This window comes from Camellia sinensis, unplaced genomic scaffold (assembly GCF_055761805.1).
Source record: "Camellia sinensis isolate YWXY unplaced genomic scaffold, ASM5576180v1 Unanchor4, whole genome shotgun sequence".
Lineage (NCBI taxonomy): Eukaryota > Viridiplantae > Streptophyta > Magnoliopsida > Ericales > Theaceae > Camellia > Camellia sinensis.
Genome location: NW_028129277.1, coordinates 3169672 through 3184909, shown reverse-complemented (window position 1 = coordinate 3184909; position 15238 = coordinate 3169672). Strand labels below are relative to the sequence as shown.

Genomic DNA, 15238 nt, shown 5'->3' with positions numbered 1-15238 from the left:
AACAGTGCGATGAGGTGCGCAAGATAGCGCGATAAAATGCATGGAAAATGCAAGTAATGGTTATAGCGCCAAATAGAGCGCTGCGCAAAATAGCGCGATAAAATGCATGCAAAATGCAAGTAATGTGAACAAAATTGTGCGATGAGGTGCGCAAGATAGCGCGACAAAATGCATGCAAAACGCAAGTAGTGTGCACAAAACAGTGCGATGAGGTGCGCAAGATAGCGCGATAAAATGCAAGGAAAATCCAAGTAATGGTCACAGCGCAAAATAGCGCGATGCGCAAAATACGGAGATAAAATGCATGCAAAATGCAAGTAATGTGAACAAAACAGTGCGATGAGGTGTGCAAGATAGCGCGGCAAAATGCATGCAAAACGCAAGTAATGTGAACAAAACAGTGCGATGAGGTGCGCAAGATAGCGCGATAAAATGCATGGAAAATGCAAGTAATGGTCACAGCGCAAAATAGGGAGATAAAATGCATCCAAAATGCAAGTAATGTGAACAAAATAGTGCGATGAAGTGCACAAGATAGCGCTACAAAGTGCATGCAAAACGCAAGTAATGTGCACAAAACAATGCGATGAGGTGCCCAAGATAGCGCGATAAAATGCACGGAAAATGCAAGTAATGGTCACAATGCAAAATAGCGCGATGCGCAAAATTGCGGGATAAAATGCATGCAAAATGCAAGTAATGTGAACAAAACAGTGTGATGAGCTGCGCAAGATAGCTAGACAAAATGCATGCAAAACGCAAGTAATGTGCACAAAACAGTGCGATGAGGTGCGCAAGATAGCGCGATAAAATGCATGGAAAATGCAAGTAATGGTCACAGTGCAAAATAACGCGATGCGCAAAATAGCGCGATAAAATGCATGCAAAATGCAAGTAATGTGAACAAAACAGTGCGATGAGGTGCGCAAGATAGCGCGACAAAATGCATGCAAAACGTAAGTAGTGTGCACAAAACTGTGCGATGAGGTGCGCAAGATAGCGCGATAAAATGCATGAAAAATGCAAGTAATGGTCACAGCGCAAAATAGCGCGATTCGCAAAACAGCGCGATAAAATGCATGCAAAATGCAAGTAATGTGAAAAAAACAGTGCGATGAGGAGCGCAAGATAGCGCGACAAAATGCATGCAAAACGCAAGTGGTGTGCACAAAACAGTATGATGAGGTGCGCAAGATAGCGCGATAAAATGCATGGAAAATGCAAGTAATGGTCACAGCACAAATAGCGCGACGCGCAAAATAGCGCGATAAAATGCATGCAAAACGCAAGTAATGTGAACAAAACAGTGCGATGTGGTGCGCAAGATAGCTCGATAAAATGCATGGAAAATGCAAGTAATGGTCACAGCGCAAAATAGCGCGACGCGCAAAATAGCGCGACGCGCAAAATAGCGCGATAAAAGGCATGCAAAATGCAAGTAATGTGAACAAAACAGTGCGATGAGGTGCGCAAGATAGCGCTACAAAGTGCATGCAAAACGCAAGTAATGTGCACCAAACAGGGCGAAGAGGTGCGCAAGATACCGCGATAAAATGCATGAAAAATGCAAGTGATGGTCACATTGCAAAATAGCGCGATGCGCAAAATAGCGCGATAAAATGCATGCAAAATGCAAGTAATGTGAACAAAACAGTGCGATGAGGTGTGCAAGATAGCGCGACAAAATGCATGCAAAACGTAAGTAATGTGCACAAAACAGTGCGATGAGGTGCGCAATATAGCGCGATAAAATGCATGGAAAATGCAAGTAATGGTCACAGCGCAAAATAGCGCGATCCGCAAAATAGCGCGATAAAATGCATGCAAAATGCATGTGAAGAAAACAGTGCGATGAGGTGCACAAGATAGCGCGATAAAATGCATGCAAAACGCAAGTAGTGTGCACAAAACAATGCGATGAGGTGCGCAAGATAGCGCGATAAAATGCATGGAAAATGCAAGTAATGGTTATAGCGCCAAATAGAGCGCTGCGCAAAATAGCGCGATAAAATGCATGCAAAATGCAAGTAATGTGAACAAAATTGTGCGATGAGGTGCGCAAGATAGCGCGACAAAATGCATGCAAAACGCAAGTAGTGTGCACAAAACAGTGCGATGAGGTGCGCAAGATAGCGCGATAAAATGCATGGAAAATCCATGTAATGGTCACAGCGCAAAATAGCGCGATGCGCAAAATACGGAGATAAAATGCATGCAAAATGCAAGTAATGTGAACAAAACAGTGCGATGAGGTGTGCAAGATAGCGCGGCAAAATGCATGCAAAACGCAAGTAATGTGAACAAAACAGTGCGATGAGGTGCGCAAGATAGCGCGATAAAATGCATGGAAAATGCAAGTAATGGTCACAGCGCAAAATAGGGAGATAAAATGCATCCAAAATGCAAGTAATGTGAACAAAATAGTGCGATCAAGTGCGCAAGATAGCGCTACAAAGTGCATGCAAAACGCAAGTAATGTGCACAAAACAATAGGATGAGGTGCCCAAGATAGCGCGATAAAATGCACGGAAAAGGCAAGTAATGGTCACAATGCAAAATAGCGCGATGCGCAAAATAGCGCGATAAAATGCATGCAAAATGCAAGTAATGTGAACAAAACAGTGTGATGAGCTGCGCAAGATAGCGAGACAAAATGCATGCAAAACGCAAGTAATGTGCACAAAACAGTGCGATGAGGTGCGCAAGATAGCGCGATAAAATGCATGGAAAATGCAAGTAATGGTCACAGTGCAAAATAACGCGATGCGCAAAATAGCGCGATAAAATGCATGCAAAATGCAAGTAATGTGAACAAAACAGTGCGATGAGGTGCGCAAGATAGCGCGACAAAATGCATGCAAAACGTAAGTAGTGTGCACAAAACTGTGCGATGAGGTGCGCAAGATAGCGCGATAAAATGCATGAAAAATGCAAGTAATGGTCACAGCGCAAAATAGCGCGATTCGCAAAACAGCGGGATAAAATGCATGCAAAATGCAAGTAATGTGAACAAAACAGTGCGATGAGGAGCGCAAGATAGCGCGACAAAATGCATGCAAAACGCAAGTGGTGTGCACAAAACAGTATGATGAGGTGCGCAAGATAGCGCGATAAAATGCATGGAAAATGCAAGTAATGGTCACAGCACAAATAGCGCGACGCGCAAAATAGCGCGATAAAATGCATGCAAAACGCAAGTAATGTGAACAAAACAGTGCGATGTGGTGCGCAAGATAGCTCGATAAAATGCATGGAAAAAGCAAGTAATGGTCACAGCGCAAAATAGCGCGACGCGCAAAATAGCGCGATAAAATGCATGCAAAATGCAAGTAATGTGAACAAAACAGTGCGATGAGGTGCGCAAGATAGCGCTACAAAGTGCATGCAAAACGCAAGTAATGTGCACCAAACAGGGCGAAGAGGTGCGCAAGATACCGCGATAAAATGCATGAAAAATGCAAGTGATGGTCACATTGCAAAATAGCGCGATGCGCAAAATAGCGCGATAAAATGCATGCAAAATGCAAGTAATGTGAGCAAAACAGTGCGATGAGGTGTGCAAGATAGCGCGACAAAATGCATGCAAAACGTAAGTAATGTGCACAAAACAGTGCGATGAGGTGCGCAATATAGCGCGATAAAATGCATGGAAAATGCAAGTAATGGTCACAGCGCAAAATAGCGCGATCCGCAAAATAGCGCGATAAAATGCCTGCAAAATGCATGTGAACAAAACAGTGCGATGAGGTGCACAAGATAGCGCCATAAAATGCATGCAAAACGCAAGTAGTGTGCACAAAACAGTGCGATGAGGTGCGCAAGATAGCGCGATAAAATGCATGGAAAATGCAAGTAATGGTTATAGCGCCAAATAGAGCGCTGCGCAAAATAGCGCGATAAAATGCATGCAAAATGCAAGTAATGTGAACAAAATTGTGCGATGAGGTGCGCAAGATAGCGCGACAAAATGCATGCAAAACGCAAGTAGTGTGCACAAAACAGTGCGATGAGGTGCGCAAGATAGCGCGATAAAATGCATGGAAAATCCAAGTAATGGTCACAGCGCAAAATAGCGCGATGCGCAAAATACGGAGATAAAATGCATGCAAAATGCAAGTAATGTGAACAAAACAGTGCGATGAGGTGTGCAAGATAGCGCGGCAAAATGCATGCAAAACGCAAGTAATGTGAACAAAACATTGCGATGAGGTGCGCAAGATAGCGCGATAAAATGCATGGAAAATGCAAGTAATGGTCACAGCGCAAAATAGGGGGATAAAATGCATCCAAAATGCAAGTAATGTGAACAAAACAGTGCGATGAAGTGCGCAAGATAGCGCTACAAAGTGCATGCAAAACGCAAGTAATGTGCACAAAACAATGCGATGAGGTGCCCGAGATAGCGCGATAAAATGCATGGAAAATGCAAGTAATGGTCACAATGCAAAATAGCGCGATGCGCAAAATAGCGCGATAAAATGCATGCAAAATGCAAGTAACGTGAACTAAACAGTGTGATGAGCTACGCAAGATAGCGAGACAAAATGCATTCAAAACGCAAGTAATGTGCACAAAACAGTGCGATGAGGTGCGCAAGATAGCGCGATAAAATGCATGGAAAATGCAAGTAATGGTCACAGTGCAAAATAGCGCGATGCGCAAAATAGCGCGATAAAATGCATGCAAAATGCAAGTAATGTGAACAAAACAGTGCGATGAGGTGCGCAAGATAGCGCGACAAAATGCATGCAAAACGCAAGTAATGTGCGCAAAACAGTGCGATGAGGTGCGCAAGATACCGCGATAAAATGCATGAAAAATGCAAGTGATGGTCACAGTGCAAAATAGCGCGATGCGCAAAATAGCGCGATAAAATGCATGCAAAATGCAAGTAATGTGAACAAAACAGTGCGATGAGGTGTGCAAGATAGCACGACAAAATGCATGCAAAACGCAAGTAATGTGCACAAAACAGTGCGATGAGGTGCGCAAGATAGCGCGATAAAATGCATGGAAAACGCAAGTAGTGGTCACAGCGCAAGATAGTGCGATGCGCAAAATAGCGCGATAAAATGCATGCAAAATGCATGTGAACAAAACAGTGCGATGAGGTGCACAAGATAGCGCGATAAAATGCATGCAAAACGCAAGTAGTGTGCACAAAACAGTGCGATGAGGTGCGCAAGATAGCGCGATAAATTGCATGGAAAATGCAAGTAATGGTCATAGCGCCAAATAGAGCGATGCGCAAAATAGCGCGATAAAATGCATGCAAAATGCAAGTAATGTGAACAAAATTGTGCGATGAGGTGCGCAAGATAGCGCGACAAAATGCATGCAAAACGCAAGTTGTGTGCACAAAACAGTGCGACGAGGTGCGCAAGAGAGCGCGATAAAATGCATGGAAAATCCAAGTAATGGTCACAGCGCAAAATAGCGCGATGCGCAAAATACGGAGATAAAATGCATACAAAATGCAAGTAATGTGAACAAAACAGTGCGATGAGGTGTGCAAGATAGCGCGGCAAAATGCATGCAAAACGCAAGTAATGTGAACAAAACAATGCGATGAGGTGCGCAAGATAGCGCGATAAAATGCATGGAAAATGCAAGTGATGGTCACAGCGCAAAATAGGGAGATAAAATGCATCCAAAATGCAAGTAATGTGAACAAAATAGTGCGATGAAGTGCGCAAGATAGCGCTACAAAGTGCATGCAAAACGCAAGTAATGTGCACAAAACAATGCGATGAGGTGCCCAAGATAGCGCGATAAAATGCACGGAAAATGCAAGTAATGGTCACAATGCAAAATAGCGCGATGCGCAAAATAGCGCGATAAAATGCATGCAAAATGCAAGTAATGCGAACAAAACAGTGTGATGAGCTGCGCAAGATAGCGAGACAAAATGCATGCAAAACGCAAGTAATGTGCACAAAACAGTGCGATGAGGTGCGCAAGATAGCGCGATAAAATGCATGGAAAATGCAAGTAATGGTCACAGTGCAAAATAGCGCGATACGCAAAATAGCGCGATAAAATGCATGCAAAATGCAAGTAATGTGAACAAAACAGTGCGATGAGGTGCGCAAGATAGCGCGACAAAATGCATGCAAAACGTAAGTAGTGTGCACAAAACTGTGCGATGAGGTGCGCAAGATAGCGCGATAAAATGCATGAAAAATGCAAGTAATGGTCACAGCGCAAAATAGCGCGATTCGCAAAACAGCGGGATAAAATGCATGCAAAATGCAAGTAATGTGAACAAAACAGTGCGATGAGGAGCGCAAGATAGCGCGACAAAATGCATGCAAAACGCAAGTGGTGTGCACAAAACAGTATGATGAGGTGCGCAAGATAGCGCGATAAAATGCATGGAAAATGCAAGTAATGGTCACAGCACAAATAGCGTGACGCGCAAAATAGCGCGATAAAATGCATGCAAAATGCAAGTAATGTGAACAAAATAGTGCGATGTGGTGCGCAAGATAGCTCGATAAAATGCATAGAAAATGCAAGTAATGGTCACAGTGCAAAATAGCGCGATGCGCAAAATAGCGCGATAAAATGCATGCAAAATGCAAGTAATGTGAACAAAACAGTGCGATGAGGTGTGCAAGATAGCGCGACAAAATGCATGCAAAACGCAAGTAATGTGCACAAAACAGTGCGATGAGGTGCGCAAGATAGCGCGATAAAATGCATGGAAAATGCAAGTAGTGGTCACAGCGCAAAATAGTGCGATGCGCAAAATAGCGCCATAAAATGCATGCAAAATGCATGTGAACAAAACAGTGCGATGAGGTGCACAAGATAGCGCGATAAAATGCATGCAAAACGCAAGTAGTGTGCACAAAACAGTGCGATGAGGTGCGCAAGATAGCGCGATAAAATGCATGGAAAATGCAAGTAATGGTCATAGCGCCAAATAGAGCGATGCGCAAAATATCGCGATAAAATGGATGCAAAATGCAAGTAATGTGAACAAAATTGTGCGATAAGGTGCGCAAGATAGCGCGACAAAATGCATGCAAAACGCAAGTTGTGTGCACAAAACAGTGCGACGAGGTGCGCAAGATAGCGCGATAAAATGCATGGAAAATCCAAGTAATGGTCACAGCGCAAAATAGCGCGATGCGCAAAATACGGACATAAAATGCATACAAAATGCAAGTAATGTGAACAAAACAGTGCGATGAGATGTGCAAGATAGCGCGGCAAAATGCATGCAAAACGCAAGTAATGTGAACAAAACAGTGCGATGAGGTGCGCAAGATAGCGCGATAAAATGCATGGAAAATGCAAGTAATGGTCACAGCGCAAAATAGGGAGATAAAATGCATCCAAAATGCAAGTAATGTGAACAAAATAGTGCGATGAAGTGCGCAAGATTGCGCTACAAAGTGCATGCAAAACGCAAGTAATGTGCACAAAACAATGCGATGAGGTGCCCAAGATAGCGCGATAAAATGCACGGAAAATGCAAGTAATGGTCACAATGCAAAATAGCGCGTTGCGCAAAATAGCGCGATAAAATGCATGCAAAATGCAAGTAATGTGAACAAAACAGTGTGATGAGCTGCGCAAGATAGCGAGACAAAATGCATGCAAAACGCAAGTAACGTGCACAAAACAGTGCGATGAGGTGCGCAAGATAGCGCGATAAAATGCGTGGAAAATGCAAGTAATGGTCACAGTGCAAAATAGCGCGATGCGCAAAATAGCGCGATAAAATGCATGCAAAATGCAAGTAATGTGAACAAAACAGTGCGATGAGGTGCGCAAGATAGCGCGACAAAATGCATGCAAAACGTAAGTAGTGTGCACAAAACTGTGCGATGAGGTGCGCAAGATAGCGCGATAAAATGCATGAAAAATGCAAGTAATGGTCACAGCGCAAAATAGCGCGATTCGCAAAACAGCGGGACAAAATGCATGCAAAATGCAAGTAATGTGAACAAAACAGTGCGAGGAGGAGCGCAAGATAGCGCGACAAAATGCATGCAAAACGCAAGTGGTGTGCACAAAACAGTATGATGAGGTGCGCAAGATAGCGCGATAAAATGCATGGAAAATGCAAGTAATGGTCACAGCACAAATAGCGCGGCGCGCAAAATAGCGCGATAAAATGCATGCAAAATGCAAGTAATGAGAACAAAACAGTGCGATGTGGTGCGCAAGATAGCTCGATAAAATGCATGGAAAATGCAAGAAATGGTCACAGCGCAAAATAGCGCGACGCGCAAAATACCGCGACGCGCAAAATAGCGCGATAAAATGCATGCAAAATGCAAGTAATGTGAACAAAACAGTGCGATGAGGTGCGCAAGATAGCGCTACAAAGTGCATGCAAAACGCAAGTAATGTGCACCAAACAGGGCGAAGAGGTGCGCAAGATACCGCGATAAAATGCATGAAAAATGCAAGTGATGGTCACATTGCAAAATAGCGCGATGCGCAAAATAGCGCGATAAAATGCATGCAAAATGCAAGTAATGTGAACAAAACAGTGCGATGAGGTGTGCAAGATAGCGCGACAAAATGCATGCAAAACGCAAGTAATGTGCACAAAACAGTGCGATGAGGTACGCAAGATAGGGCGATAAAATGCATGGAAAATGCAAGTAATGGTCACAGCGCAAAATAGCGCGATCCGCAAAATAGCGCGATAAAATGCATGCAAAATGCATGTGAACAAAACAGTGCGATGAGGTGCACAAGATAGCGCGATAAAATGCATGCAAAACGCAAGTAGTGTGCACAAAACAGTGCGATGAGGTGCGCAAGATAGCGCGATAAAATGCATAGAAAATGCAAGTAATGGTCATAGCGCCAAATAGAGCGATGCGCAAAATAGCGCGATAAAATGCATGCAAAGTGCAAGTAATGTGAACAAAATTGTGCGATGAGGTGCGCAAGATAGCGCGACAAAATGCATGCAAAACGCAAGTAGTGTGCACAAAACAGTGCGATGAGGTGCGCAAGATAGCGCGATAAAATGCACGGAAAATCCAAGTAATGGTCACAGCGCAAAATAGCGCGATGCGCAAAATACGGAGATAAAATGCATGCAAAATGCAAGTAATGTGAACAAAACAGTGCGATGAGGTGTGCAAGATAGCGCGGCAAAATGCATGCAAAACGTAAGTAATGTGAACAAAACAGTGCGATCAGGTGCGCAAGATAGCGCGATAAAATGCATGGAAAATGCAAGTAATGGTCACAGCGCAAAATAGGGGGATAAAATGCATCCAAAATGCAAGTAATGTGAACAAAACAGTGCGATGAAGTGCGCAAGATAGCGCTACAAAGTGCATGCAAAACGCAAGTAATGTGCACAAAACAATGCGATAAGGTGCCCAAGATAGCGCGATAAAATGCATGTTAAATGCAAGTAATGGTCACAATGCAAAATAGCGCGATGCGCAAAATAGCGTGATAAAATGCATGCAAAATGCAAGTAATGTGAACAAAACAGTGTGATGAGCTGCGCAAGATAGCGAGACAAAATGCATGCAAAACGCAAGTAATGTGCACAAAACAATGCGATGAGGTGCGCAAGATAGCGCGATAAAATGCATGGAAAATGCAAGTAATGGTCACAGTGCAAAATATCGCGATAAAATGCATGCAAAATGCAAGTAATGTGAACAAAACAGTGCGATGAGGTGCGCAAGATAGCGCGACAAAATGCCTGCAAAACGTAAGTAGTGTGCACAAAACTGTGCGATGAGGTGCGCAAGATAGCGCGATAAAATGCATGAAAAATGCAAGTAATGGTCACAGCGCAAAATAGCGCGATTCGCAAAACAGCGCGATAAAATGCATGCAAAATGCAAGTAATGTGAACAAAACAGTGCGATGAGGTGCGCAAGATAGCGCGACAAAATGCATGCAAAACGCAAGTGGTGTGCACAAAACAGTATGATGAGGTGCGCAAGATAGCGCGATAAAATGCATGGAAAATGCAAGTAATGGTCACAGCACAAATAGCGCGACGCGCAAAATAGCGCGATAAAATGCATGCAAAATGCAAGTAATGTGAACAAAACAGTGCGATGTGGTGCGCAAGATAGCGCGATAAAATGCATGGAAAATGCAAGTAATGGTCACAGCGCAAAATAGCGCGACGCGCAAAATAGCGCGATAAAATGCATGCAAAATGCAAGTAATGTGAACAAAACAGTGCGATGAGGTGCGCAAGATAGCGCTACAAAGTGCATGCAAAACGCAAGTAATGTGCACCAAACGGGGCAAAGAGGTGCGCAAGATAGCGCGATAAAATGCATGGAAAATGCAAGTAATGGTCACAGAGCAAAATAGCGCGATGCGCAAAATAGCGCGATAAAATGCATGTAAAATGCAAGTAATGTGAACAAAACAGTGCGATGAGGTGCGCAAGATAGCGAGACAAAATGCATGCAAAACGCATGTAATGTGCGCAAAACAGTGCGATGAGGTGCGCAAGATACGGCGATAAAATGCATGAAAAATGCAAGTGATGGTCACAGTGCAAAATAGCGCGATGCGCAAAATAGCGCGATAAAATGCATGCAAAATGCAAGTAATGTGAACAAAACAGTGCGATGAGGTGTGCAAGATAGCGCGACAAAATGCATGCAAAACGCAAGTAATGTGCACAAAACAGTGCGATGAGGTGCGCAAGATAGCGCGATAAAATGCATGGAAAATGCAAGTAGTGGTCACAGCGCAAAGTAGTGCGATGCGCAAAATAGCGCGATAAAATGCATGCAAAATGCATGTGAACAAAACAGTGCGATGAGGTGAACAAGATAGCGCGATAAAATGCATGCAAAACGCAAGTAGTGTGCACAAAACAGTGCGATGAGGTGCGCAAGATAGCGCGATAAAATGCATGGAAAATGCAAGTAATGGTCATAGCGCCAAATAGAGCGATGCGCAAAATAGCGCGATAAAATGCATGCAAAATGCAAGTAATGTGAACAAAATTGTGCGATGAGGTGCGCAAGATAACGCGACAAAATGCATGCAAAACGCAAGTTGTGTGCACAAAACAGTGCGACGAGGTGCGCAAGATAGCGCGATAAAATGCATGGAAAATCCAAGTAATGGTCACAGCGCAAAATAGCGCGATGCGCAAAATACAGAGATAAAATGCATACAAAATGCAAGTAATGTGAACAAAACAGTGCGATGAGGTGTGCAAGATAGCGCGGCAAAATGCATGCAAAACGCAAGTAATGTGAACAAAACAGTGCGATGAGGTGCGCAAGATAGCGCGATAAAATGCATGGAAAATGCAAGTAATGGTGTCAGCGCAAAATAGGGAGATAAAATGCATCCAAAATGCAAGTAATGTGAACAAAATAGTGCGATAAAGTGCGCAAGATAGCGCTACAAAGTGCATGCAAAACGCAAGTAATGTGCACAAAACAATGCGATGAGGTGCCCAAGATAGCGCGATAAAATGCATGGAAAATGCAAGTAATGGTCACAGCGCAAAATAGGGGGATAAAATGCATCCAAAATGCAAGTAATGTGAACAAAACAGTGCGATGAAGTGCGCAAGATAGCGCTACAAAGTGCATGCAAAACGCAAGTAATGTGCACAAAACAATGCGATGAGGTGCCCAAGATAGCGCGATAAAATGCATGGAAAATGCAAGTAATGGTCACAATGCAAAACAGCGCGATGCGCAAAATAGCGCGATAAAATGCATGCAAAATGCAAGTAATGTGAACAAAACAGTGTGATGAGCTGCGCAAGATAGCGAGACAAAATGCATGCAAAACGCAAGTAATGTGCACAAAACAGTGCGATGAGGTGCGCAAGATAGCGCGATAAAATGCATGGAAAATGCAAGTAATGGTCACAGTGCAAAATAGCGCGATGCGCAAAATAGCGCGATAAAATGCATGCAAAATACAAGTAATGTTGTGAGAACCCGAATATAAAAAATAAGTAAATAACTAAATAATAATTTTACAAATCTCAAATATTTTATTATGAATCTTTAAGTGCAAATTAAATATTATTGGAGGATCTTTTAATTAATTTTAAAACCTAAAATAAATTTATGGTGAAAGTCTTCAATTTAAAGGCAAGATTTATTATTTAAAAATAAATAAATAAATAAATAAATAAAATAAAATTAAGTGTCAAATTAGTAAGCATATTTTGATCTAATAGTAGTTGTATTTTATTTAAATTAATGGAGAGATAAAATAAAATAAAATAAAACAAAGGACATTTTTGTCTAGAGTCATTTATGTTATGTATAACAAAGAAAAGAAAAGAAAAACCCTAGGTTCCTAATACATTCTATAGCAGCAGCCACATAGCCACGGGGAGGAAGAAGTTTGAGAGAAAAGAAGAAGAAAAAAAGGGGATTGCAAACAAGGAGTAATTTTTGGGTGTGGTAGGTATCTTTCTTCTTTCTTTTTTTTTTTTTTTCTTTGTTATACATAACATAAATGACTCTAGACAAAAATGTCCTTTGTTTTATTTTATTTTATTTTATCTCTCCATTAATTTAAATAAAATACAACTACTATTAGATCAAAATATGCTTACTAATTTGACACTTAATTTTATTTTATTTATTTATTTATTTATTTTTAAATAATAAATCTTGCCTTTAAATTGAAGACTTTCACCATAAATTATTTTGATAAGCAAATCAAGTGAAACCAATTGGGTTTGAAACTTAGGATATATTAGATCATATCTGGAGGTTATTGGAATTTTTCGAATAGCGTGGAGTGGATTTTGTAATTTTCAAAGTTAGCGAATAGATTGGGAAAACTTGTTTAAAACATTGTTTCATCTTAAAGTTATTTTTAGTTAAGTTTCGATCGGAATCTATGTCTTGGGTGATTTTAGACCTTGAAGAATATGAACTTAGGTAATATTTAAGAGTAACGGTGAGTTGGGTTGAGCCGTGTTAGTGCGTTTTAGTTTGAGATTACTTAGTTCCTATTTTTTTTAGTATTTTTAAATTAGTTGTGACGCGTAGTTTTTATACTTGGTTCAGGCCACTAGTTGGACTTTTACACTCTATTCGAGGATTATATTATTGCGTTTCAGGTGAGTAGTTGCATGCTACATATTTTTATAAATGTTCCCCTACCCTGAACTGTTGGAAAAATTAAATTGTTGTTTCATGATTAAACTGTTTTGATAAATTATTATATTATGAATTGAATCAAATTATTTCTGAAACATGTGTGAACTTGGCATACTGTAAACTATTTGTTTTGGTCTCATGTTTATAATGATGAACTACCATGTTTTGCGAAACTGATGTGTATTGATTATTGGGACCATGCGTGTATTTAGTCCAGGGAAATTATTCCACTGTGTGTGGTGACTCTGGCCACTAGGGAACAGATCTGGGTTGGGCCGTGATGACTCTAGTGCTCAACGATTGTAAGGAACAGACCTTTAAAAACAACTAGGTGACCTTCAATCGGATCGTCTTTGAGAAAAGGCCCAGGTGCCACCCTGAGGATGACTCTTAGTTCGGTATTGGATCCAACGGGGCTTATAGCCTGAGAAATGTGTGGCAGATTATTTGTTTTTATTGGTACCCAGAAAATTATTGGTGTTCATGTTATAATCTGTTTTAAGTGGAAAATGTTGTTTATCATGTTCTTGCGAGACATGAGTATTTTAAGTGTTGAATTGTGGAACCTTCTTTTTGAAACAGATTGTATTTACCAAACTGTATGCCAATCTAGTTTCTGTGATATATATCTTATTTTGGAATTGAACCCTGTTTTCAAAACTGTATTTACTATCCATGTTGCTACTCACTGAGCTATCAGCTGACTTAGTTGTTACCATTTCCAGGTGTTAGAAGGACTTAGAGTGGACTCATGGCGTAGCGGGGACTCAATTGCATGGACCTCTAGGGCATTCCTTTAGTTTAGAGTGTTATGTCAAGTTTGTGCATATTTATATTTATTCTTATCGAAGTTCATTTAGGATTGTTTTTGATAGGTGGGTTGTTTATATCCCATAAGTTTCAAACCCAATTGGTTTCACTTGATTTGCTTATCAAAATAATTTTTCTACAATTTATTATATCCAAACAGGTTGTTTTCTGCAGCACTTTAAAGAAATTAACGGTTCTCTTAACATACACGAGCAATCAATGCAAGGCCAAAACCGTACGAAACTAGACTCATAACCGGTTCTAATGACACTAATTTGATAATTTTTGGATTTATACCCAAAGAGAACAACAATCCCGAATTTACTGTTTCGGACTGGTTTCCTGGACAGATTTGAATACCTCAATTTATATGGATTTCGACTCCCAAAAATTATGAAAAAATTCAGATATGCAATTCAATGTGTAATTGATCTACTGTAAAAATTTCAGATTAAAATTCATCCGTTTGGTATGGTTTTTTTGATTTTTAAAGTTTGTGATTCTGTACAGAATTTTTGGACTAAGAATTACACCATTCTTTATACATGAATTTAACTCCTCAAATTTCTTAACAGTATATATATATATATATACAAAATACATAAACCTACAACTTCTCCATCAATGATCTAAATAATAATAGAGTAAGAATAAAGAACAAAAACAAAGAAAAAAAAAAAAAAAAGAAAGAAGAAAGATACCTACCACACCCAAAAATTACTCCTTGTTTGCAATCCCCTTTTTTCTTCTTCTTTTCTCTCAAACTTCTTCCTCCCCGTGGCTGTGTGGCTGCTGCTATAGAATGTATTAGGAACCTAGGGTTTTTCTTTTCTTTTCTTTGTTATACATAACATAAATGACTCTAGACAAAAATGTCCTTTGTTTTATTTTATTTTATTTTATCTCTCCATTAATTTAAATAAAATACAACTACTATTAGATCAAAATATGCTTACTAATTTGACACTTAATTTTATTTTATTTATTTATTTATTTATTTATTTATTTATTTTTAAATAATAAATCTTGCCTTTAAATTGAAGACTTTCACCATAAATTTATTTTAGGTTTTAAAATTAATTAAAAGATCCTCCAATAATATTTAATTTGCACTTAAAGATTCATAATAAAATATTTGAGATTTGTAAAATTATTATTTAGTTATTTACTTATTTTTTATATTCGGGTTCTCACAAATGTGAACGAAACAGTGCGATGAGGTGCGCAAGATAGCGCGACAAAATGCATGCAAAACGTAAGTAGTGTGCACAAAACTGTGCGATGAGGTGCGCAAGATAGCGCGATAAAATGCATGAAAA

The 15238-nt window shown here is 40.4% G+C and overlaps 2 long non-coding RNA genes across 2 annotated transcripts in view; one reads left to right on the top strand and one right to left on the bottom strand.

The window, feature by feature from the left end:
* Nucleotides 1–14714, bottom strand: part of LOC145816679 (uncharacterized) — an 82704-nt gene extending 67990 nt beyond the window's left edge. Inside the window, exon 1 of the long non-coding RNA XR_014358756.1 lies at nt 14625–14714. This is a non-coding gene — a long non-coding RNA (uncharacterized LOC145816679). The remainder of the gene's footprint in view (nt 1–14624) is intronic.
* Nucleotides 12311–14003, top strand: LOC145816706 (uncharacterized). The gene is made up of 3 exons (XR_014358797.1): nt 12311–12401; nt 13017–13069; nt 13835–14003. It is a non-coding gene; the product is annotated as an uncharacterized LOC145816706 (long non-coding RNA).
* Nucleotides 14715–15238: the final 524 nt, after the last annotated feature.